The following is a 27625-nucleotide window of genomic DNA, read 5'->3' on the forward strand; positions in this document are numbered from 1 at the left end:
AAGAGGAGACATGGTGTACACACAAGTTATTTAATCAGAAAGGGTGATTTCAACGATACACACTATAAAATCACAAACACATTACTAAAAGCTGCCTCACGGGCGAACATATATCTTATAGCAATCAGATTCCCAACGCCCCAATTTCTTCACCTGAGCGGCCTCTAATCCCGCCAGGTGAGCGGCGGTGGCAGCGCCAATGCGGAAGGAGTGGCTGGAATACCTTCTGTCCGGCCGGGCGAGCCCCGCCTTGGCTAAGCTGGCCCTGATTACCTGCTCGAACTGGTATCTAGTTACGGGGGTACCATTTGAATGCAACAGAAGATAACCAGGGCCGGGCGGTCTGTACTCCAACAACGCCTTTACCCATTGTACTGGGCAGAACCTGGGGTCACCTAGGGGCTGAAGAACCACCCTGATCCCCCGCCCCGCCTGGTCAGTCTTGGACTTGCGTAAATGAATGGTCAGTGACCCGGAAATGGACACATCTGAAATTGCCAGCGCATCCCCTGAAAAGTCGACCTTGGACCTAGCCACTAACTCGCTGACTCTGAATGCCCCAAAAAATGCTAAGCAGAACGTGGCTGAAAACAGCGTGGCCTCGTAATGAGAGTAGGTGACTAGCTCGAGAGCCCCTAGCATGCCTTTCAGGATTTCGAAATCAATGGGGGCCCGATTATCAGGGGCCCTGGGCTCCTCCCTAGCCCAGCCCTTCAAGGCGGCCCGGATGGGATAGGAGTTAGTGGGATCCGCCCCGCCAGACAACTTGGTGTCGTGGCTTACGGCCGCCAAGTGGCTGCCTACCCATGAACGGCTTTTCCCCTGTCCCCTAGCCCACACCAGAAATGCTCGGACCTGGGACACCAACGCAGCCCCTGAAGTACCCAGCGCTACAGAAGTTGCTCTGAATGTTGCCATGTGGGCGCTGTAACGCTTTCTGGTACCTGGGGCCAGAGCTCTTTCTCCCATCTCCTTCAGGCTCAGTCCCACTGCAGGATCTTCCATAGATGGTCCGGGAATGGGGTCATCTGCGCTCTCGCCCGCGGCCAGGCCTCCCTGAATCGGAGCCACTGAAAACGAGAAAGAGCGTCAGCTGCCACATTTTGAATACCCTCAATGTGCCTGGCTTTAAACTCGACATTGATGCGCAGGCATGCCCGGACCAACTCCCTTAGTAAGCACAGCACCAGCCGGCACCTAGCGGACTGGTTGTTAATTGCCTGAACAACCGCCATGTTGTCAGACCAAAATACCACCTTCCTATCTGACAACGCCGCCGGCCATAGGTGTAGTGCAACAACAATCGGGAAGAGCTCCAGAACAGTCACATTTTTGGTGATCCTATGCCTGCGCCAAACATTGGGCCATCCCTGCGCGCACCATTCCTCGCCCAAGATAGCCCCGAAACCTTCCCTGCCTGAGGCATCTGTGAAAAGACAAAGTTCCTGACTATCAATCCAGGGCTGCTTCCAAATAACCGTCCCATTAAAGCAGGCTAGGAATTCGCTCCATACCACCAGATCCTGCTTCAGACCTGTCCCCAGCTTGACCCAGTGATGTTTCTTTTTTATACCAGCGGTCGCCCTTGCTAACCTGCGTGCAAAGACCCTCCCCATGGGTATGACCTTTACCGCAAAATTCAGGGTCCCTAGCAGGCATTGGATTTCACCCAGAGTAGCCTTGTCCCTACCCAGTAGATCGCAGATCTCCTGACGCAAGGCCTGTACCTTATCCGCAGGGAGTCGGGACACGCCCTTTACCGTGTCCAACTCGATGCCCAAGAATATCAAAACCTGCGCCGGACCCTCGGTCTTACCAGGAGCTAAAGGTACGCCCAAGTGTCCTGCCAATTCCTTGAAACATTGCAGCGCCCGTGCACAATCTTGCGAGTCAGCTCCCCCGATGAACAGGAAATCATCCAGGTAGTGGGTCACTCCCTCAATGCCATACCTGTTTGTTAAGGCCCACTGTAGGAAGGAGCTGAACGCCTCAAAGTACGCACAAGACACCGAGCAACCCATGGGCATACACCTATCATAAAAGACCTGGTCCCCCCACTTGAAGCCCAGAAGGTGTTGGCTGTCCGGGTGTACTGGCAGGAGCCTGAAGGCCGATTCGATATCAGACTTGGCCAACCAGGCTCCCTTCCCTGCCCTCCTGATCATGTCGACTGCCAGGTCTAGGGAGCAGTAAGACACTGAGCATCTACCTTCGTCAAGCCAGGAATTCACGGAGTCCCCTTCAGGGTGTGATAGGTTATGAATAAGACGGAAAGCCCCTGGCTCCTTTTTTGGTACCACCCCCAGGGGAGAAATCACAAAGTGGGGCATAGGGGGTGAGGAAAAAGGGCCCGCCACCCTGCCCAAAGACACCTCCTTCGCTATTTTATCCCGCACTACCTCCGGGTGCTCCCTAGCTGATTTCTGATTCTCCGCATCCCTGCTCACTAAGGGGCCTTGATAAGGAATGCGGAAACCGTCTAAGAAGCCCTCAGAAATGAGGGACCCTTCCCTGCTAGTGTATCCGCGGAGGGCACTGAGGAGGTTCTTTACGCTGATGGGAGAGGGCCCTTTCACATGGTCGTGTGGGGCAAGGGCATGCGCGCTAGCAGATGTGTTCGCGGGGGGCCAAAGCGCGGGAGGGGGAACCCCCCCTGGGCTACTTGCTCGAGGAAGGCTTGTCGGGAGTGTCGCGCTTGGAGCATACGGTGGCGGCATGGGGTGCCCCGCACACACTGCAATTGTGTGAGAAACGGCATGTTTTGTCCCAGGAGCAGAACCCTGCATTAAAGAGCCTGCAGGTCCCAGAAGACCGTGCCCGAAAGCCAGGCCTGCGACCCCCCCCACGACCGCCCCGAAAGGACTTCCTGTTCTGCCATTTCCTCTCCTGTTTATCCTCTTTCTCTTTGCTCTTTACACCGCTCTCTGTACCTGACTTCGTCGTAGACCCCTCAGTATGCTTGCCCATGTGTTTTACCCATAAACGGACCTCCAACTGGTCCCACTCAAGATCTGGGCAGATTGCTCTTTGTCTACGGAAGTCACAGTCGTAGTGGTACCATCCCATGCCCCCACCCTTAGCAGCCTCTTCTGTAATCACGCTTGCATAGTGGAAGAGACCTGGCCCTTCATCTGGGAATTTCTCCACTATTACTGCCGCAAAAATGGCAAAGGCCTGACCCCAAGTCACAATATTTTTGGTGGGATATAAATGATACCGCACCCTCTTGTCCTCTTCCTTGTTGCCCATCCTCCTGGTATCTACCCCCTCCGCCCCATGCATGAGAAGGGTGAAGATATCGATAAATTCCCTGCGCCAAATCCCTTCTTTGGCCACTAAAGGGACCATCCAAGCGAGTGAACAGCGGCCCGATACTAGCGGGGCCGTGGTAACTAGAGGCTTAGGTGCTACGGCTAGTGTTGGTGCCGGCGTCGGTACCACCGGGGGAACCACTACTGCAGGATCGACCGCACTTGCCGCGCTCTCGGCCACAGCAGCAGCTGGGGGTGGGGGCCGCGGAGGAGGTTCCAATGCAGCCGGCGGCTGACCCCAGACCTGCGTGAAGCCCCCCGGCGCCGGGGTCACACTCGGCGGCGGTGGAGCGGACGGGCCGACCCCTAGGGGTGACCTGGCAAGCAGAAGACCGGATCTGACCTCAGCCATGAAGTCTTTTAAAGTGTCTGAAAGCTTACCCAGATCCTCTGCTGAGGCAAATGTCGCCTGGGGCGGGCAAGGCAGTACGTTGTGCGTCCCCGTCCCCAAGCTAACCGCCGCCTGGGGGGTCGCTGAGGCCCTGTGAAGAGGGGCCGCTCTATTTCGAGCCGGTGGTTGCTCAACCGGAAAGTCTTTGCTCGTGGGGCGGCGGTTTCTTTTCGACCGTGACGGGCCCGCAACCTCCCCTACATCCTTATCCGTAGCCGGACCGTCCATCGATATCCCAGAGTCTGGGGGGGTACTGGCTTTCAATAGTTCAGTCGCCCAAGCTAAACCCTTGGCCCTCGTCAGCTCCAAGAATGCGGCAATCCGGGCTTCCTCCGAAGTGTCCGGCACGGACTCCTCAACCTGTGTCCCTGGTGTGAAAAGGGGGGGGGATAATCCTTGGCTGTCCATCACTTAGCAGTTGTTCTCTCTTATCTGCAATTGGGAAAGAGAGAAAGTTAACCGCCTGTTCGCCCCCTTTGAGGCTGATTCTTCGCTCCTGAGTGCCACATGCTACTCCGAACGGTACCCCCGTCCCCCACCTGCCCGTACTTACTCCCGTCCGAGCCCCGAATACGGATGATGTTTGGCTCGCGTCTCTCTGTCGCCAATTAATAATCCTCCAGTCACCGAAAGCGGACGAATGTACTGAAAGAGAAACCAGCATAAGCACAAGAAATATGCATACACGAAAAGGCGTGACTGAACCGCAGAAAAAGGGGGGGGGGGGGAGGGGGGGGGAGGACACAGGTGCTCATACAAATCACTTTTAACCATGCACACCCTGATCGCGTCTGCCCCTATCCCCACCTTGAACCTGGCAAGCAGCATGGTGCTCCCCACCCCCATACTACTTTCCTGGTGCCCATTTGCCCCAAAATCACTGTCTCGCGTGAAGCGAACGCGTCAAATCTCCATTCATTCGCCTTTATATAGCGTGCACTACGAAATTATTGGCGCGCTTTACATTACATATTCAGGCACGGGGGCCAATTCACTGTCCGGAAGTGAAAATTGTACAGTACCCGCGCTGCCCAAAAAAGGGAGACGCGACCACGAGGCGCAGCCTGCTTCCCCGACCTAGGATGTCCGTTACAAATTTCATTTCGACTACAAAGCAACTACGCGATCCCCTGCCGGTGACCCGCGCGCGCGCGGCATTTCTGCACACAAATGCCTTTGTTTAGGTTGCCGCCTCAATATTGCATGAAATACGATGTACTGACGCTACTACGTTACTCAATTGTATTCATTGTGTTTATTAGCCTCTGAAAGTTGAATTGGTTAGAACCTGCCTTGCCGAGATTCAAACCCAAGAAACCCGTGAGCTCACTGCCGGTGTTCACACATATCGCTTTTAGGGCTGGTAGTGCGCTGGCGGGGGGGGGGGGGGGGGGGGGGGGTCTGGGTGGGGCGCAGCGTGACCGCGCTGAGCGAGCCCCTTGAGCTCGCACGAACAGAGCCATCTCTGAAAAAGCGCAGCGAAGTCCACATTTCATAGGACTATGTCTGTGTCACACACACTTAATTGTCCACATTTGGCAAAACTAAACACGACGTTTGATCTTGGACAAGCACCTGCGGACCTCAGCACACAAATATGTCCGACATTGAGACCCACGAACAACCGGCCAATCGCACGTTGGAGCATAAATGCTGTATTTCTATACCCCCCTTTATCGAGCCATTGTCACCTATGTAATGCCGCGACGCGCGCTAGCTAGGCCCAACGTTAACCAAGCGCGTTAAATGAATCGTTACACTTTCCACCTCGTTCGATTCGATAGGCCTGACATGCATAAAATGGCGTGCTCGACCCGAAATTCTCGGAGCTCAAAAAATCGTATCCGCATTCGAATGGGCCTGTCATGCGCACGCGTGCCGGCCCCCGCATCGAGGGGCGCTGTAAGCAGGGGGCAAAAGGAGGCACCAGCCCAGCGCCTCTGCCACCAGTCATTGGTGCCCCTGACCCGTGTCCGGGGGGGGAGACGAACCTGACCCGGACCGTCGAAGGGCATGAACATACCCAGCTCCCAGTGCCCGCCGACACACACGCCCCCCCCACCTATTCGGAAAAGCTATCCCCGCACGCCAGGCGAAGCAGCTCTGACCACTCGGCCACGAAAACCTTTCCGCGAGGCGCCAATAACATCCCAATGTGACACGAAAACATAACCATGCATGCTTCTGTGCCCCCAAAAACAGCGTCCCTCCAGGAGCGGTACGGTGCGCACTAATCATTAGGCCCTCCCTCAAACAACACACAGCCAGGGCGTAAAACGACAATAATTTCGTTACTCGGCACATAACAGTCGCACCGGTAAACAGAACACACACGCTCTCTAAATTACAGGCAAGCGGACCGAAGAGGTCAGAGTTAATATTCAAACCCAAGCTGGGTTGTACTCTACTATCCGCAGTGGTATACGAAACCGCGAAACGTTTCCTAAGCGCCTTCGACTGCTCCGTTATGCGCATTAGCCCACTGAGCTGTCCTGCCTGCTCAGCCCACTCGCGCCTCGCTGAGCCCTAAGAGCATGCTGATATCCCGGATCGAAGCGCCGAGATGCCCCGTGAGCACCCGCCGGGGCAAGGGGGAGAGGGGCCGACAGACGAGCGAAATTCCCCCCCCCCAGCCATAAACCCCAGTAGAGGTTAGCCCCTTAACGCTTAGCACGCAAAGGACAACACCGCACACAAGGCCCCGAGCCATCGTGGCCCAACTTGCGCCCTCCCCGCCCGCGGCCATCCGGGCCACAGGGCCCCGTCGACCTGGTACTGCCCAGGGACGGGGCCGGGGCGAGAAGGGTTAAGCAAGACTCACCTAAGTACTAAAATGGTGGCGGCGGGACCCGCGAGGCGAAGACGACGGACCGATGCGGCGAGGTCAAAGGCGAGGTGGGCGACAAAGAGGTCGCCAGTGAGGGTGGGGGAAGGCTAAATAGCCTTCCCCTCACACCTGGGCCCGGAAGTGACGCGCATTGCGCGTCACTTCCGGCCCCCGACACGGAGGGGGGCAACAGTCAGGATCCCTGCCCCCGCCCCCCCCGAAGGAGGGAGTGGGGAGGGGTGACCGGGGCCCCGGGGCCACTAAGGCGCCGACCGCCGAGTGGCCCCCTGCGGGGGCCGCGGTCAGCGGCAATTCAGCAGGAACTGCGGGCGCCACGCACATCACTGCAAGCGCATCACAGCGCCCTGATAGGCAGGACCGGGGCGATGAAAAGGGTAATTAGCACGGTGCAGACTGTGCCCTTTCGGTGGAGTTGTTGTGTTCGTGTGTAGTAGGCGAGAGGTACCCAGCAGCCATGGGAGCATCAAACCCTAAAATCGACTGTGCTCCTCTGCAGATAGGCGCTCGGTGTTCAGTTCATACGATGAAATGAGCATGTAAAACAACTGCTCTAGACAGTAGTCTGAGGTAGTGTACTCGATTGATGTGTTGCACCCCTCACTTTCTTATCACCCCATTGTGGGGGTATGGGAGCGGCCGGCTAACGGTTGCACATACTGCGTAGAAAGGGGAGTGTGTTGGATAGGGGGCTCTGCGGTTGGCCGGGGGGCGGCCCACGCGCTTCAGCTCGCGCATGTCGCTCCGGCACCGCCGGTTTCCCCCCACTGTGTCGGCGCGAGGATCAGGCGCGTGGTTTATATCTGCAGCATCTGCTGCTCGAAGTCGCGCATGCTCAGAGCCCACAACCGCAGTACAGGACGCGGACGGAGGCGGGGCTCGTGCACTCACCGGTGGCAGAGGGTTAAACGGAATTAATAGAAAATCCTCATTATATTATATTTTTTCTAAATAACACCAATTGCTTAGAATTCTGCCACAATCCCCCATGAGGTAAAGCTGCCTGCAGGGCACTGCTATAATCGGAGCTTGCGAAATGCACCCCTGCACGAGGGCAGCAGACCTGCACCACTGGATGCAGCCTGCTGCAAAGAACGGAGGGGACCGTCGCGAATGCAGCACTCCTATGCACCACACATTGATTACAATAACACATGCCAAGACGGATGAATGCACCGGGTGAGACCCTTGTCCGTCTTCCCATCAATTCCCAACCTCCATCCATTTACAACGCTGATTTCCCCCACTCGCACACAACGCTGATTCAGCCTCCATCCATTTACGACGTCGATTCCCCCATCCATTTGCATCGCCGCTTCAATCTCCATCCCTTTACAGGGCTCATTCCCCGACCCATTTACATCGCTGATTCAACCTCCACCTCTTTACAACGCGGATGCCCCCACCCATTTACAACTCGGATTCCCCTCGAGGAGCCGATGTCCCCGTCCTGTCACTGTCTGAACTCGTGTCCACTCGCTGCCACCTTGACGTGTTGTCTGTGAGCTCCCACCCCCTCGCGCACACAAACACCGCCCTCGCGGCGGCAGGGCTGCTGCTGCTGCTCGTGCAACCGCGAGCGGTGTCTTCCCGGATCCGAGTCCGCCCTTCACAGAGGATGGTTCCTCTCTCCTCTCCGCTGCGACCGTGGGAATGGTCCGGACGTGAGGCGCATCCCGATGGGGCGAGAGTCAATGTGTGTTCGAGGAGCGCCCGCCAGCCGCGGCGTGAGGAGAAGAGGGTTTGGGGGCCGAGGGGGAGCAGGCACAGCCAGAGAGGGACCAGAAACGGCAGGGAGAGAGGACACAGGGAGCGCCGACAGGAACGGAACAACGTCGGTTTACAGTAGAGCATAGACCCAGTTGGATGGGACATTGCAGGGAGAGAGTATGCATAGACCGAGAGGGCAGGGAGACTGCAGAAAGAGAGTACAGAGCACAGACCGAGAGGGAAAGGACACTGCACGGAGAGAGTACTGACCATAGGCCGAGAAGAAAGGGACACTGCACGGAGAGAGTACAGAGCTCAGACCGAGATGGATGGGACACTGCAGGGAGAGAGTATGCATAGACCGAGAGGGCAGGGAGACTGCAGAAAGAGAGTACAGAGCACAGACCGAGAGGGAAAGGACACTGCACGGAGAGAGTACTGACCATAGGCGGAGAAGAAAGGGACACTGGAGGGAGAGAGTACAGAGCACAGACCGAGAGGGTAGGAACACTGGAGGGAGAGAGTACAGAGCACAGACCGAGAGAGACGGGACACTGCAGGGAGAGAGTACAGAGCACAGACCGAGAGGGAAGAAACACTGGAGGGAGAGAGTACAGAGCACAGACCGAGAGGGAAGAAACACTGCAGGGAGAGAGCACAGAGCACAGACCGAGAGGGTAGGAACACTGGAGGGAGAGAGTACAGAGCACAGACCGAGAGAGACGGGACACTGCAGGGAGAGAGTACAGAGCACAGACCGAGAGGGAAGAAACACTGCAGGGAGAGAGTGCAGAGCACAGACCGAGAGAGACGGGACACTGCAGGGAGAGAGTGCAGAGCACAGACCGAGAGAGACGGGACACTGCAGGGAGAGAGTGCAGAGCACAGACCGAGAGAGACGGGACAATGCAGGGAGAGAGTGCAGAGCACAGACCGAGAGAGACGGGACACTGCAGGGAGAGAGTACAGAGCCCAGACCGAGTGAAGGGACACTGCAGGGAGAGAGTAACAGCATAACAAAAAGAGAGAAGAGAGGAACAGGAAGACGGTACAGAGCATAGACTGGAAAGACCCACTACAGGACGAGAGAATTCAAAGCATGCACCCCGAGGGAAGGGACACTGTAGGGAGAGATTCCAGAGCACAGGCCGAGAAGGAAGGGACGCTGACGAAGAGAAGGCAGAACACAGATCAAGGGGCAAGGGAGACCGCAGGGAGAGAGTACAGATCATTGATAGTGAGAAAGGGGCCAAACTACAGGGAAAGAGTACAAAGCACAGACCCAGATAGAGAGAGAAGGGGCACTGCAGGAAGAGACTACAGAGCACAGACTGAAGGGAAAGGACACTGCAGGGAGAGAGTACAGACCATAGGCAGAGAAGGGGCTCAGGAGAGACAGAGTACAGAGCACAGACGTAGAGGGGAAGGGCCATTACAGAGAGAGAGTACAGAGCACAGACGTAGAGGGGAAGCGACACTGGGGGGAGAGAGTACAGAGCACAGAAGTAGAGGGGAAGCGACACTGGGGGAAGAGAGTACAGAGCGCAGACCAAGAGGGAAGCGACACTTGAGGGATAGAGTTCAGAGCACAGACCGAGAGGGAAGCGACACTGGAGGGATAGAGTACAGAGCACAGACCGAGAGGGAAGCGACACTGGAGGGATAGAGTACAGAGCACAGACCGAGAGGGAAGCCATGCTGCAGGTAAATAACTGAGTCCATAGGCCCAGAGGGAAGGGACACAACAGTGAAAGTGTACAGAGCACAGACGTAGAGGGGAAGCGACACTGGGGGGAGAGAGTACAGAGCACAGAAGCAGAGGGGAAGCGACACTGGGGGGAGAGAGTACAGAGCACAGAAGTAGAGGGGAAGCGACACTGGGGGGGGGGGAGAGTACAGAGCACAGACCAAGAGGGAAGCGACACTGGGGGGAGAGAGTACAGAGCACAGACCGAGAGGGAAGCGACACTGGAGGGATAGCGTACAGAGCACAGACCGAGAGGGAAGCGACACTGAAGGGATAGAGTACAGAGCACAGACCGAGAGGGAAGCGACACTGGAGGGATAGAGTACAGAGCACAGACCGAGAGGGAAGCGACACTGGGGGGAGAGAGTACAGAGCACAGACCGAGAGGGAAGCGACACTGGAGGGATAGAGTACAGAGCACAGACCGAGAGGGAAGCGACACTGAAGGGATAGAGTACAGAGCACAGCCCGAGAGGGAAGCGACACTGGAGGGATAGAGTACAGAGCACAGACCGAGAGGGAAGCGACACTGGAGGGATAGAGTACAGAGCACAGACCGAGAGGGAAGCGACACTGGAGGGATAGAGTACGGAGCACAGACCGAGAGGGAAGCGACACTGGAGGGATAGAGTACAGAGCACAGACCGAGAGGGAAGCGACACTGGAGGGACAGAGTACTGTAGTATGCTCTCTTCACCTTCAGAGCATACAATGAAATACAAGTACAGAGCACAGACCGAGAGGGAAGCGATGCTGTAGGTAAATAACTGAGTCCATAGGCCCAGAGGGAAGGGACGCAACAGTGAAAGTGTACAGAGCACAGACCGAGAGGGAAGGGGTACTGCAGTGAGAGAGTACAGAGCACATACTGAGAGGTAAGAGACTGCAGTGAGAGAGTACAGAGCGCAGACGTAGACGTAGAGTGAAATGGACGCTACAGGGAGAGAGTAAAGAGCACAGCCGGAGAAGGAAGGGGCATTACAGGCAGAGAGTACAGAGCTGTGTGTGAAGAAACGAAGCAAGAGCAAAGGTGGTAGAGCAGGAGAGAGAAGGCAATGGGAGGCTGAAATAAAAGGAAGCGAAGAAACAAAAAGAGCAGTTGAGAAAAAAGGCCGGGGCAGACAGAGAAGAGACGTTGAATGGCTTCAACTTCCCTTCACGGAAGTGCTCCTGGCAGACGGTGCACGCTTGACCCTCCCTTGCTGCAGATGTCAAGTCTTCATTCAGCAGGGGTGAGGCTGCAGTGCACACCGCTCACCAGCCTATGGTAACGCGAAGCCTCCGTGACACCCTTCACTTAGACTGTAGACAAAAGCCGACCAACCTAACAGAAAAGCACACCGTCGGGTTAAGCAATGTATTAAACGGGCGATTAATACCTGCTTCTGTAGAATGAAAACACTTTCACACAACAGGGAAGCCGCAGACCTGCTGCTACCACGGGCTGCCGATAAAGACAAGCATAAGAGCGGTTGCGTTTGGACTATGGGAATAATGTGACCACCTCGGCTGTAAAAAAGAGTAACTTTGACATCTGTCCTGCTCTGCAGACAAGGTTAAATACAATAAACCCACCACGTTCAGAGAAGCAAGCAAAAACTGAAAGCTGGAAGCAGGAACTGTAACTCAAGAGCTCCACCTAGGGACGGACTAACGAAGTGGAGGGGACGCTGTACTTTCCGATGACCTTTCATCCCCACACAAGAATGGACAAGTACTACTGTTGCGTTACCTACACATTGTTTAGGTTTAGGACATATAAAGACTGCGAGGAGGGGACTTTCAATTCAGCCTTCTTTAACAATTTGCTGGTGTACTCGCAAAAGCTGTTCTTCATCTCCCACTGCATTAACACGCTTCTGTGGTTAAAGCGCAGACTGAAATACCTGAATTATTAATCGCAAGAGCAGCCTTGTTGGTGGAAAGTAAAACCCAAGAGTTTAAATACGGAAACCACTGACTTCCTCTTAACCAGGAACAACACTACCCGCGAAGGATTTTAATGTATTCAAATGGCCCTAACAAACTTAAACGAGCTCTCCTGCTCAACTCGTGCAACCTTCCATGAGAAGAAATAAACACAATAAGGTGTAACCAAAAGCCACAGAGCACTTGCAACGCAACAGCTGTGCACGCAAAGGAAAACACGAACCTCACTACTGAGGACCGTGTTACATTACACGTCGGTGTGGAAACAGAGCTGACCGGGTATTTGAAACGCAGACGCAGTTAAACGCAAGGCAGCAGAAAGCATGTATACAAGCTGCATTTCTGCTTGAACTAAGAGTTGAATATGTAAATCAACGCCTGTCCATAGGCAATTACATTTCACGCGTCTTATGAAGATCTGTAACCAGTGCACAAGTCCTAAAAAAAGAAGTGAAGGGATTAACCAAGTTAGGCAGTATGCAAGTGACATCATGGTGCGTGACATCGCTCGCAGTAACACCACCTGTGTGACATCACACCTAGCATCACAGGAAGTGGCATCACAACCCATGAGCTTACAGGAAATGAGATCAGATCTTAAGACTTCACATATGTTTAGCAGGTCTATCATGAGTACATTTGAGCACATTACAATATTTAACAAATAGACTTTTGCATTGGGGAATTGTCGCAACCCAGACACAAAACCTGGGCCTCAATTAACACATTTAGGGGTCTATTTACTTGTCCCGTGTGCCGCCAGTGCGTCAATTTAACCATGGGAAAAAGTGACATACCGACGGTGCAATGTGCTTTTCGTGTACATGAGCGCCTTATTTTTTAAAACCCTGCCACAAAGAAATTGGCAACAAGGAGAAATGAGGCAGTACATTTGTTCTGCTTAATTGATTGCAAAGTCTGTCTTTTAAAATATATTATGGGGTTAAGGCATCTGCTGCAGAGATTTTTACATGCCAGCTAAATCTCAGGGAATAATAATAATGGTACAATAACTCTGGAGGACAACACATTTGCTAGAAAGATCTGTTTTTTGTTTATTCCCAGTTTTGAATCAAAGTTGCATAGAGGGTTAACATGTCTCCTGGAAAGCATATTATGGAACACATAGATGACAGGTTTTCATTTTATGTAAATGGGTAAGTGGGTTACTGCTTTTAACAGAGATCCTTTTGTTATTTGCAGTTAATTTTTTTTAATCCTTCTAATATATCACAGTGAGCTATGAAGGACATGTGGCTCCAACACATTGTAACCATCACTGTCTAATGTAACACATCCTGCACATCATACACGCACATATGTTTGATTGTCTATGTGTACATATGACACAGAGCACTCTGACACCCTGCATTGGGAATAGTAGTGCTAAAGCACTTAAAAAAATAAAACAAATTAGTGGCATTTGTGTAAATACTGGGACAGACCAACATATCTGACATTCTTACAGTGCATGGATATCTCTTATAAACAAGAACAAATAAAGTCAAAAGCATGCCCCTCTTACGCATCTGTGAAGTGATAACAACCTGTGAGCCTCTGTTTCCCTTCCATTAGATCTATGTGCGAGACTCTCATAGACTCCAGCCAGGATGCTCCAACAAAAGGACACCTGATGGCCCCTTAACTTTGGCTTTTGTTATGGGCAGAGTTGGAATCTGATAAGCCCCTTTCCTCTTGCACGTTGCTGCTCAGAACAAAAGCAGACAACATGCAGGCGCTGTCTGAAAATTACAGCAGGATTTAGCATATTTCTGTGGGGTCCAACATTTTGGCAGGGTAGACGGCATTCACCCTGTGAAAATAGTGGATAGATGCCATCTACCTGCGTGTGCCCCCGATTTGTGTCCAGCCTGTAGTCCAGATCACCCTTTGTGGAATCATGGAGGCCTTTTTTCCTTCATAAATCTATTTAATTTTGGTCCTTAAGTCACACCTAAAAGAGGTCTAATGTGACTAAGTGAGGGAAACACAAGCATGTTACCATAAAAATAATGCACAGAGCCTTCATATTCAATTTACGGTAAATCCTTTTTTGATTTTTTTATACAGATTGAACTAATGCTATATCTCTATTTAGTGAACACACTGTACTCATTTAGCTCATGATTAAGGGCAGGTGGTGAATTCAGGTCCGCCAGCAGAGTTTGCAGAGTTTTGTCAACTCGAAGTTTGGTAAAAACTCGGACTCCACCACATAGCAGAGTTTGCCCCTGCCGCCCACCCCTACTTAATTGTTAACTGTATCTGCTTTCTCCTCCCAAGTTGCCATTAGCATTGAAGATAGAATAGCATGGCCTGCTCGCCCCTCACTGACATGGTGGGGGTCACGCATCGTCACTGCCCTTCCCCACCAGCCGTTCTGCCCCCAGATCCCAGATTCTCGGCGCTGAGTAAGAAAGAAGTGACTGAGCTCAGCAGAGAACTAGGCTCAATGTATGGACTGGCGACCCCACCCTTGGAGGGCAGGGGTGTGTCTGAATAAAGTGAGGATGGAGGAGGGTCATACGGCACCTCGAGTCACCACATTCACCAGACCATTGGAAGAGATTCTACTCTTTCAAAGTCAACCCCTGACATTCTGTTTCCCTCACTCCTTCGCAATACTTATATTGCCTTCTGGTGGGCCATCCTACTCCACCCCAATATCGCCCCAAAATCAATAGCGGCACACTGTCACATGTTGTTTACATCAATCCAGAGTCTGTATTATCCACATCAGTCGCCATCCATGATCTGTACAGACCCCAGAGGCTAAACTGCCATTTCAGGATATGTGCAGCTGCAAACTTAAAGGAGACCACATCATATGTACCACCCCCACAAGTTGTGTATCTCTCTCCTGCGTTATGACACCACATACCTCAGCACTTTTAGTACACTTACTTTTCTAGGGCGGAGTGGAACTCCATGGAGTTTAATGCAACTCAGCGGAATTCTGCTTAGTGCAAGTCCACAAACTCCACCCACCCTTACCCATGATACAACCATTTCTTTAGTATACATATCAAACCAACATATTTCTTGGTGGACTCATGGCATTATTGTCTGGGCACCTAGATGTTTCTGAAAGTCTCAGGGCCTCATTTACTATATTTTGATAAACGGCACCACAGTTGCTATGTGACAAAATAAAAGAGCAGGAATGTGTTTTAGACCTGGCACCATTGGCGTGAGTCTCCCTTCCATTTTTTCGCTGTGTCTCCTCTGTTTTTGCTGGTTATAGATGCTCTGGGCGCTGTGCCACTGCCATTCAGTGCCACAGCGCGAATGCTCCCTTTGTAAAGATGACATATGAATTGGTACATCCATGATTTGCTTATTTGGTTTACCTGTTAGTCCCTAGTAGCGTGGCCTGTGTGTACCCAGGGCTGGTAAACCGAATGCTGCTGGTGGGCCTGCAGCACTGGTTTGTGCCACCCACAGAAGCAGCTTGTAAAGTGTGTCTCAGACCTGCCACTGCAGTGTCTGCGTGCAGTCCAGAACTGCCATCTTGGCTGTGAAGTGCACCTACTTCCCAGCCCCTAAACCTTCCCTTGGCATCCTGTAAGCCCCCCTTATGATAGGGCGCATTGTATGTGTAAGGTAGGACATGCCCTGATGTATGTAGCATGTCCTAGTAGTGAATTACACCCCATTTCGTTTTTCACTACTGTAAGGCTACCTGTTCTCCATAGGCCAGAATGGGAGGTCTGGGCTATTACATTCTATAGTCCTAACTGACCCACAGAACATGGTAGAAAAATGAATCTAGTATGCCTGAGCTCAGAATATTAAAATACATCTTTTAGTGAAGGTTATTTTTATATTCTGCGTTTGAAACTACCACTTTTAGAGTATAGGTACTTTCTTGCCTAAGCCTTCCAGTTTGCTCTGCTATGATGTCTATTGGCTGTCTGGTTTTGGAGGGACAGGGCAGGCTGAGTCAGACCTGGGTTGAATAGAGCGACCTGCCTTGGTGTGAGGGGAGGGGTAGCTCCTGCACTTGAATAGGACTGTGCCTGGCAAGGTGAATGCTGGCTCCACCTCCCACTGTGCGTCTGAGGCAGACCCCCTCTTTCTGAAAGGAAGGATGCAGCCTGATCAACAAAGTGCTCCAGGGCTGGGCAGAACTGGTTCTGGCTGGGTTCAGAGACTTGGGACCCCTAAGAACAAAGACTTTGGGGGTATAAATATTTGTGCACAAACCCCTACAATTTGTATTGCTCCTGGATAACAAGAAGAACCTCTGTCCGTGGGACTACAAGAATCTGCAGGAGAAGGACTGTCCTTGTGCTTGTGTGCTGTTTCTGGGACTGGCCTGCAGCTGTTACTACTGGACTTCAAGAAGAGGAAAATAACTTTGATTGGACTTCTATTTTTGTGCTACAGCAATCACCCAAGGGCTAGGAGAGAGCTAGCCTCCTGCTGGAGTCTCAGGCACATCAGACTCCACCATCAGCCTCCTGTTTCCTCCCAGCGAGGATTACTATCTGCAGGTGAGGCTCCTGTGTGTTCCAGGGCCTCTAGTTCTACTGCTGAGAAGAGAGCGCTGAAGATCGTCGCAGCACCTGTCTGCGGGCCTGAAAACGCCCGCTATCCGAAGATCGTCGCAGCACCTGTCTGCGGGCCTGAAACCGCCCGCTATCGGGAAATCATCGCAACAGGATCATCGCAGCGCGGACGCCGAGCGTTCGCCATTTTCCCCGCATCGAATCTGGATCGTCGCTTCCTCGCGGAGCGCCATCTTTGTCAACGCAGCAAGATCGCACACGCAACAGGCTCGGTGCATCATCCTCCCTTCGTGGCAAGGATTTCATTGCATCACCGGCTTAGCGTGAGGAAGTTTGTCGCTTTGTCCTGCCCGCAACCCAGCGCATCATCCTCCCTTGCGATAAGGATTCAACGCATCGCTGGTTAGCGTGAGGAAATTTATCGCTACAACGCCTTAGCGACATTTTTGTTGCTTTGCTCCAGGAACCAGATACTTTGTGAGTAAAAGGGTCGCAGAGACCACTGCCTTGAACCAAACATCATTTTGTGCATCCTGAACTATTTTTCCTTGCAGCATTTCTAAAGTAATTATATTTTTATAGTATTGTGGATTTTTACTGTTATTGGTCTTGTGATTAAGTCTATATAAAAATACCTATTTTTCATAACTACTTGAGTGGTGTCCATTTGTAGTGTTCCTCATTATATTACTGTGTATGGTCATAAATGCTTCACACACTGCCTCTGAGATAAGCCTAGCTGCTCGTGCTACGTTACCACAGGGTTGAGCAGGGGTTGTCAAAGGGTGTAGGCTGCTTACTCTGACTTGGGAAGAAGGGTCCCTACTTGGACAGTGGCCAGCCATTGCCAACTAGAGACCCCATTTCTAACATTGGTGGCAGCGGTGGGATCTGGACTTGCATTTATGATTGCATACAGTAATTATAGTGTACACTACTAGTGAGTGCAGACCATAACATAACCACGTGGATTTTTTGATTCTATTTTTGATCGTTATTGCCAGTTATTGCCACAATGGGCAAGCCCAGATCCAATGCCTCTGAGGATCTCTCCTGGGAAGAAGAGAAATTAGACACCTACAATGCCAAGCAGCTCAAATATTTTTGCAAACGCTTCACAGTCCCTATCACAGGTCTCACTAGAAGGGAAGAGTATTACAAGGCATTGCAGGCCTGGCTAGAAGCCAGGGATGCCCCTAGGAATAAGGAAGGGCCTGTGGAGGGGGGAGAGAATGCAGGAGAGCAGCAGGAAGAAATTGTAGATTTGGTAGGGGATAAAGCAGTTTCCAGCCCGGGCACTAGTGTGTCCTCAAGGGGTCTGTCTCCAGAAGAGATGGAGGACAGGGAGAGAGATAGGCGGCATAATATGGAGATGGCTAAGCTCAAATTGGATGGTCAGAGAGACCTAGAGAATAAGAAGTTAGAAGTTGAGATAATGAAGATGAAATTTGAACATGAGAGAATTTTGAGGGAGTTGGAGATTAAGGCCAAGAGTATTGAGATCTCCCCCTCTGGTGGCAGCATACCAGTAGTGCATACTGAGAGTAGAGTGTATATACCTAAAGAGGTTATTAAGGATTTTCATAAAAGTGAGGATATTGGGCAATGGTTTGCCGCTTATGAATTAGCTATGGTGTCCCACCGGGTCCCTGAGAAGGATTGGGGAGCGGGGTTGTGGGGACGCTTTGTGAGTGAGGGGAGGGATACCTTGTTGGACCTACCCCCAGAAAGTAGGAAGATTTATGCCCACATGAAGGAAGCTTTGATTACCCGCTATGGTTTGACCCCTGAAATGTACAGGCAGAGATTTAGAACCTGCAAGAAGATAGAGGGTACCACGTGGGTAGAGTATGTGTCTTTTTTTGGCAGAGCAATGGAGCGCTGGGTAAAAGGCAGCAAAGTAGAAACTTTTGAGCAACTGTATGACTTGATTGCATGGGAGCATTTTTCTAGTAACTGTTTTCCTGAGCTACGCCAGCATCTGATAGATTGCAAGCTGACTCACCCTAGGAAGCTTGCTGAGGAGGCGGACCGCTGGGTGAGCACCCGGGTTCGCAAGGGTCCAGTGGGAGACTTCGCCATTTCTAACAATGAGCCATATCTATTGAAACAATAGGAGCACTCAGGTTGAGATAAGAGAACCAGCGGGCACGGGTTGTATATTGATACCCGGTGCGGACACCCAAGCACAGAATAGGCGGGCCCCCTGCTGGCTTTCTCACATCCATTTGAAGGAATTAAAGAATTGTTGTATCCCCGGCCATTTAAAACATCAGCAGTGATTGCATCTCCTCTGTAATGACCCATTTGGGCTTAATACCAACATACAATTAGTTGTGAAATAGAAACCTGTCTCTCAAAACTGAGGATAGGGATCCATTAAAGTAGCAACAAGATTGACACAGAACTTGCTGCATCTATCCCTTGCTGTTATTGGGAAGCACATCACTGATTCTGAGTTGACCTACAGTTAATTCCTCCAAGAGGAAGGTTTTAATCCCTGATACACATTTTGTCCTGAGGAAGGTTGGGTTGACAGTTCCAAGACCACTGAAACGCGTTGACGCTGTAAAATTATTGAATTATTGATTATTGCAAAAAAAAGAAATGATGGACAGCAATAATGACATGAACTCTATGTGAAAAGTTGAATCAGGTCTTGCAACAGTACCTCCTTGTCTGTGCAATAGGGTCTCCCTGTTAGGTTTTCATGTTTTTAAAAAAAAATATTAATGTATATTTTTGTGTATAACGCATTTTGATTAAAAATCGACATACTGTTTCTATGATTATTATGCTTGTCATAATCAGTGCAACTAATTGGTTTTAAATGCATATTGGATTTATTGTGTTTTGTATGAATTGTTTTTAATACACATGAGATTTATTGTGTTTTTTAAGAATTGTAGACAGTTAAGGTTTGTAAATGTAAATTGTAATTGTAATGTTTTCAAATATGCATCTAGTTTTCTTTTATATATATCTGAATAAAGCCTCCGACGCTTCATGTTTGGGCCTGGTGGCATTTTAGTTGAATGAGTCCAGTATATGTGCATTTCCCATTTGTTGGAGCCTATGAGTCTGAGTGAAGCTGTATCTGTGTGAATTTGAGTTTTCCCTCCTCTCCAAGGGACACCTCCCTGCACATAAACAATCATTAAAGGCAATTTGATCCTTCTATGGGTTCTGCAGAATGCAGCACACATAGAAAGAGCAAAAAAGAGGAGAAATGAAAGTATTTCTCCTCTTTGCACCACTCTTATGCATCCCCTGGGGAGGCATAGGATTCTGTTGCATTTCCAGGTTTACAACACTTTATAAATCTGGGAATATGTCTGGTTCCACGGATGTTAGGTGGGAACACCCACACCAACACTCATGGATCACCCCGTTCACGCAGAGTAATGCGTGAAAGGGGCCCATATTTACTAGGCCATGAAAAGTAATGTAAGGTGACTACGTGGACTTGGAAGTATGGACAGGCACACTGCGCAGCTGGCAAGTCAAAAAAAGTGATGCACCGGTGGCGCAGTGGGCTTGTAAATCAAGTCTATGTTTAACAAGAATTACTTTCGATAAATGCCACTTAGAACACTCATCATCATATTAATTTTTATTCAGTCAATCTTGACCATAAAGCACAAAAAACAACATATACAGAGATTTCACACTTCAATAAAAATGTAATGGAATCAAATGTAAGCTGAAATATTTTAACTCCTTAAATTCGTAAGATGAATTAATACAAAGATCTACAGAGTTGATCATCCACAAATTTCGCATTACCTATAGGTATGCCTTTATACCAACCAAATCCAAACTAAACAATCAAGTGGAACCTGCATCCAGGACAGAAACACAGATCGCAATGCATATTTTTTCCTTAAACTCAGTGCTTGAGTAATAAAATACAGAACTGCAAAACATATTAAAGGAAACTTAAGACACTGTAAATAATGCAAGCCCATATAATGAGTATTAAAAGAAACCCAACTGAATATGGGATGGAGGAATTGGTTTCCAAAAGAGGTGTACAAGGTTCGAAATAGCATAAATTGCTTAGTTGACTGTAGTGACCTCCCATTGCGTGGACAACATGGAAATGACTCAAACCAGTAGAGATAGAGAAGGTCATTAAGTAATGAATTGTGTTCACTCCTAATTGTGTAAGATAAAACCTAAGTTCTGGTGCCCTTATCCATGTTAAGTATGGCTCCATCTCCTGGGTAGTTGAGAGCAGGACGTATGGCGAAATGGTCACCAGATCAAGAGCTTTCATGATCCCAGCATCCTCTTTTTTTTAAGGAACTGTTTCATGATCTGGACCTTATAATGTGCATTTATAATACCCAGATTTTCAAAAAGATGACTCAATCCTATCTCTTGAAAATAGTTTTTAACATATTTAACAGTAGGTATAAAATAAATTCCCTTTGGGACACAACAATAGCATACCAAACTTTTCACTCACCAGATTCAAAATCAATCGCCTAGAGAGTATAACAGTAGCCAAAAAAGCCCAATATAGGAATGTTTATTCATTAAGTAAATACAATTGCTAAAAATGTAATTTAAAAAGAGTTTATCCACTCTAATATTAAAACCACAATTTCATCAGAATTTTTTCAAAATACAGAGCAAAATATAAAACACAGTGCAAGTCAATTGTATAATTCCAAAACCAACAATGATGATCAATTCAACATTTGATAATATTCTTTTCTTATTATGTCTGAAAGAACACCATATGGTATATACAAAATTATTTTTAAAGAAGACAAAGAAGCGACGCGTTTTGGTGGTATCAGCAGGTCCAACCACCTTTTTCAGGCTTCAAATCTATATGAAATAAAAATATATATAAAAACAAACGCATTTCAAACTTGTTCAATTTTATATGCTATTAAAAAAAATGTTGTTTATTTTTGGCAAAACATTTTAATTCTTCAACCTTAAGAAAAACAACCGTATTAAACTATTGGCTCTGTCAGATGATTCTCTTCGTTTTCACAACTCACGCACATTCATTCTCCGAGAAAGTAAAAAAAATATATATCAATGTTCATACACACTCATTCATCTGAGGAGCATGTCTCTCATTCATCCCCAGGCTATATGATAGGCTCTGATCAAATAGTTAATTGTAGGGCATAGCGATAAGCACACGTCGTATCATAGTTTCAATGAAATCTTTGAGGACCATATCTCTCACTGGTAACTCTGCTATAAAAATAGCTTATGACCAAATCGTTATCCCCAGTGCATACATGCTCGCACTCGTCATATACTATTTATGACAACCTATTCACCAGACTATAAGAATAGTTCTAGAGAGAACACCCACCGTGATCTAGGCGTATCGGCTGTCTTGCGGGTAAAACTTTGCTCCAGATATCAATTCTTCCTAACCATAAAATCACAGACTTGAACAGAAATTTCACAACATCTTCTAGAATAAAAAGAAATAACACCATTGTGGGCCAATAGTACTTTATACTATAGGTATATCCTGTAACTATTTATGCCGCAACAAAGGGCTACATACCCCTGAAACGTAACAAAAAATGACTGTCACAGCGTGTTGCTGTTCTTCCCACAATGTACTTTAGGGGATATGGTCCATGTACTTGATAATCCCAATAATAATGTCCTAAAGTAAACACCAAAACGTGATTTTTCTTTTGCCTATTAATTATGCTATAATGCTTTTAATCTGGCCCTCCAAAGGAACCCAAGGGTAACCATTGTTCTTATTATGACAATATCGAAAAAATAACCTTTATTGATAATCACAGATTCCTTATTACATTTTTTGAGGGTGGGCTCATTGCTATCCTTCCCTTCTATTGCAGCTGTCAGTGCTGTTTACACCATTGTATTCATGTGCAAAACCAAAAGGCCTACAGAAAAAAAGTATTCATCATTTATATCGTCCTGTCTAGGTTTAGTTTATTATTTTAGGAAAGAAGAGCATTTATGATTATATCTAGCACTATTGCTAGCAGCCGCATTATAAATCCAATTCAATATCGATATTAACTTGAACTGCTTCTTTTTTTAGTTTATCTGAAAGAGTTTTTTTATTTATTTTGTCTGGAAAATGTATTTACGATATTATATGCTTGAACAAAACATTGGCAGTATACTTATAATTACCCCAACCCCACTTATGTCCTGTAAGATGGGCAAAGTGAGGAGGAAGCCACCATTCATATGAATGCCATCAACAAGTGCCCTCTACACTGACCCTGGCCCGTCACCTTCTCCTACGGCCTTGCCCTGCAGGCGTCCTGCCTAAAAGCATTGGGTGGCAAAAAGGAGAATGTCAAGAATGCTCAGGAGGAGTACATCAAGAGAGCCTTGGCTAACATCTTGGCTAGTACGTTCCCAGTGGCCAGGCTGGAGCTGCGACTGGCGAGTCCCTCTTCGTCTCCAACCATGCCTACTAAGACAAGCTTCCACATAGCCTTCCTCTGGCTGCACCCGGTGCCACGCGCACCTGCATATGTCGCTCCTTCCATGTGTCTCCCGATGCCACCCGTTTCACATGTTTGCCTCGTACTCCTCCTGGAATGTCTGCCCCGATTGGAGTGGCTCCCCTGACTATGCCGGCCGATGTAGTTAGGTCAAAAACATCTGGAGGAAGATGGAGGGAGAAGGAGTGAATATTGGCTAGAAGCCTCAAACTCTTCTTACCAGTTCCTAAAATGCCATCTGGCCCTGCTGACTGGTATCATGGAAACAAGGCATCCTTTCTAATGGTTGGCAGCCCACGCTCCCCTGGGTCGCCACTGTGGCTAGCTGTTACTTGCACCTCCCGTACAGTCATCGGTCCACCCATGGGTGGCACGTCTGCTGCAATGCGGGAGCAGTGGTTGCACTTGTCTGTTATTGTAATGGTTGTGTATTGTCATGCAGGCCTCTGAGCTTTAGGTCCTTTCCATTTCCTCCAACCTAGTGGTGACAGCGCTTCTGGTGTTCCTGTGATTTCCATCTCACGCCGGCTCTGAGTCTCACGCGTAGTGTTGTGGGCTCTGTTGATAAAATTGTACACTATTCTATTGTGTGCGGTCCTAACTGCTTTAAAAAGACATTGTTTTAATTGGGGAAATTGCATTGCATTCGTCAGTTTCAGTCTTCCGCATTACGGTGGTGCTAAGCACTGATTGGCTGCTTCTTGGCCAATCAGATGCTAGATGGGTGGAGCCTGTTTGCCCACCGTCTACTTCAAGCACACCAAATGCAGCCGCGCAAAGTTTTAAAATCTTACTCACGTTCTGATCTTTTATCCTTAAATAGTAAAGGCCCGACCGGCTGTTATGACTCCTGGTCTCCATCAGCTGGCCCCTTTAAGTGCCGACACTGTGTTTTTCAAAGTGAGGCAGTTGGAAGAGGTACACCCAGCCCTGACTTCATTGATTTTAAGTTCCTTAGTTTGAATTGTAGGTCGCTAGTCAAGTATCATGCTGAGATCTTAGATCTATTAACCGATGAGTCACACAATGCATTATTTTTGTCTGAGACCTGGCTGACACAGGATTCTGTTGCGGAATCATGGTTGGCTCTCCCTCAAGGTTACTCTATGAAGAATATCAATAGAAGTGGAAATAGAGGTGGGGGGATTGCACTGATTCATAAGGAGCGGTATTCAAGTAGTCTAAAGAAGGAGGACATCTTGGACTGTGAAAGTGCATATTTCCAAATCATGTTAAATCATAATTGTATGGTCTCTGGTTTGTTAATCTATCGACCACCTGGCCCTTCAAAAGCCTTTCGAGAAGATTTAGCTAACAAGATTACTTCATTGGCCAGTAGGGCAGCCAACGTCACTATCTTAGGAGACCTTAATGTTCATTTAGAAGATGGGGTAAGATAGATATTGCCAATTTTTTGGCAGATTGGGAGGCCTGTCAGTTGTCTCAGTGGATACTGAACAGCACCCATATTGCGGACACTTGCTGGATCCTATATTTTCCAACTTGGATTCTCTGTCTGCCACAGCCCCAATTCCTATGGTATGGACTGATCATTTTCTTATTCCCTTCTCTATTCGATGGCTAGGAAAACCGACCCAGAAGGGTTCTATGCCTATTTTAAAACGACCTTGGCATAAGTTAAACGCTGATGAATTTATGGAATTACTAGTTAAGCAGAAACCATTGATTCCAGCGAATATAGAGTCCGCTGTGGGGCTTTTCCTCAATTGGCTGTCTGATATCCTGGACAGCTGCATTCCCGCTAAGCTTTGTTCGTCTAAAAAAAGAGAGAAATCAAATCCCTGGTATAATGAATCCCTAAGCAAGGCAAAAACCAACTGCAAACAGTTAGAGTAGCTCTGGAGACGTACCTTTGACTTGAAGGCCAAAAACAAGTATCGGAAGGCCATTAATTCTTATCATAAACTAATTTGGAGAGCCAGAGCTGAGTATATTGCCAGGAAAATTTTGGAGATCAAGAATGCGCCAAAAACCATTTTCTCCCTGCTCAAGGTTATGAAAGGCTCGAATTTGAATCTTGACTCTCCTATTGCCTCTAGTAATCAATGTGATGTATTAGCCAGGTATTTCATTCAGAAAGTGGAAAAAATTGATGATAATTTTTTCCCCTCTGCTAATAGTGGTGGGGATTATCAGGAAGTCAGTGGCACTCTTAGGGAAGTGAACTCTTTGTGTTTTCTTCCCCCACTATCCTTGACTGAGACTGAAGCTTTATGCTGGAAGATTAAATCCGGTTCTTCTGCTAAACCGTTGAGACCATCCCAGTTCCGTCAATTTCATAATGTTATTTTCCCAGCTGTCCAGGAACTGTTCAATCTCTCGCTGTCCTCGGCATCTCATCCACTAGCCTGGAAACATGCCAAAGTTATCCCTCTCTTGAAGAAATCATCTTTGGATTCTTTGGAACATGGCAATTACCGCCCCATTTCTCAACTCCCCTTCTTGGCCAAAGTAGCAGAATCTCACGTCAATACCATTCTCACTGAGTATGTAGAGCGTAATGCTTTACTGGATGCCTCTCAAAATGGTTTCAGGTCCCGCCATAGTACGGAATCTGCCTTAATGGCGTTGACCAAAGAAATCCGCGGCAGTCTTGATGAGGGGAATTCGGTGGCCTTGATTCTCCTCGATTTAAGTGCCGCATTTGATACGGTGTCACATGAGATTTTACTGCGCAGGCTTCGGGAGATTGGGATTGGGGGTCTGGCTTTAACATGGTTTCGATCCTTCTTAGAGGGCAGGACCTTCCAGGTTCTATGCCACCTTATTACTGCAAGGAACATACCATTAGACATGGGGTGCCGCAGGGCTCTATTTTGAGCCCATGCTCTTTAATATCTATGTTCAGCCGCTGGCATTGGTGGCCAGGAGCGGAGGGTTGCCATTGGTGTCGTACGCCGATGGCACCCAACTTGTCATCGCCTTCTCCAAGAATCATGAACTAAACCTTGTCAAATTCAAGGATGATCTGATGGCAATTGCTGACTGGCTGACAGCAAACTGTCTGCAATGAAACGCCAGTAAGTCAGAAATTCTTCTGCTTGGGAAAGACAGTGATATGTGGTCAGAACAGTGGTGGTCAGAGAATCTTAAACCTGCACCTATTCCACGCTCAAATTAATGATGAATCAAATTATACTTATTGAAGTGCGAATATTTCCCTTTAAGGGAACACTACCACCACTGTTTCTATGCACCTATTCCGAAGGAGGCGGTTAAGAACTTGGGGTCATATTATCAAGAAACGGCGTTAAAATTATAGCCGCTTTAGCGGCAGAAAACTGCTGCTAAAGCTGCGTTAATGGACTTGATAATATGCCCTTGAGAATTCCCATAGAAGCCCATATTCTGGTGTCAAGATGGGCTTCTATTGGAATTCTCTGCAGCATATTATCAAGCCCATTATCGCCGCTTTAGCAGCAGTTTTCTGCCGCTAAAGCGACGATAATTCTAATGCCGTGCTTGATAATATGCCCCTTGGGCTTTTGGATTGACAAAAGTCTGTCCTTTGATACTCAATTGAAGTCAGTTGCAGGCACCTGTTTTGGGCTCTTGCAAGGTCTGAAACCTATTTTGGGGTTTTTTGAGCCCTCTGTTCGTCAGACCATTATTCAGGCCACTATTGTAATGAGGCTGGACTATGGGAACTCTTTATATTTAGGGGCTAGTAAATCATATACCTAGCGACTTCAGAGAATTCAGAATGCTGCAGCCCGGATTCTGCTGGCACTTCCTAAATCGTGCTCAGTATCTAGGTCGCTATCTAAACTTCATTGGTTGCCAGTGGAGAGAAGAATTCAGTTCAAGGCTCTATGTGTAGCCCATAACATTTTGTCTCATCAAGCTCCCTCTGTTCTAGCTAACTTGTTAGTTCCATACAGTCCGAACCGTCCTCTCCGGTCATCGGGTCTAAGACTGGTCTGTATTCCCCGTGTCCGTAGAGTTAGAGCAGGCGGTCGGTCCTTCAAAGTTCTGGCGGCTAAACTTTGGAATTCTCTTCCCCCTGCAATTCAAGGACTCCAATATCACCTGTAGTTCCGTAAAGCTGTTTCACTGTCTGTTTTAATCATGTTTACTTGGTAGTGCTGGGACGCCCTGTCGCTGGGACAGCAATGTGCTGTATAAATTTCAGTAAATAAATAAATAAATAAATAAATAAATAAGATGTTATCAACAGGACGTCTTAAAATCAGTTCGCAATCTCAGTTCTATTACCAAGAATATGTATGCTCAAAATTATTTTGGGAACTATTCAAATCCAGCTCAACATCAATATTAAAATGGAGCACTTCATTTCTCTATTTGTCGAGAAGCGATCATAGTTATCCCACATAAGTTGGACAACGGTATTATATTAACACAGGGGACCCTTTGGAGCTCAGAAAATTTAACTCGCAAAGTTCCTTCACAATCTATATTTTATAATCTAATCTCACTCCTTTTTCAAATAAATGCATGCCGAGCGCTGCATGTAATCAAAAATGTGCTCGCAATGACAAACTTACCGGGACAAAAAAATCTCCGTGTGTGCTCGTTTACTCGTTCTCGCAATTTCTAAGTCTACTGCTGATGCCTGTTTATATAAGCCTTCCGGCATCCACAATAACGCGCCATACTCACCAATGTTAAACATAAAAATAGGACTTATGTTGGTCATTCATGGCTGCCATCTTAGTATGGGGAA

The sequence above is a fragment of the Triturus cristatus genome, chromosome 2_2 (assembly GCF_964204655.1).
Source record: "Triturus cristatus chromosome 2_2, aTriCri1.1, whole genome shotgun sequence".
Taxonomy (NCBI): domain Eukaryota; kingdom Metazoa; phylum Chordata; class Amphibia; order Caudata; family Salamandridae; genus Triturus; species Triturus cristatus.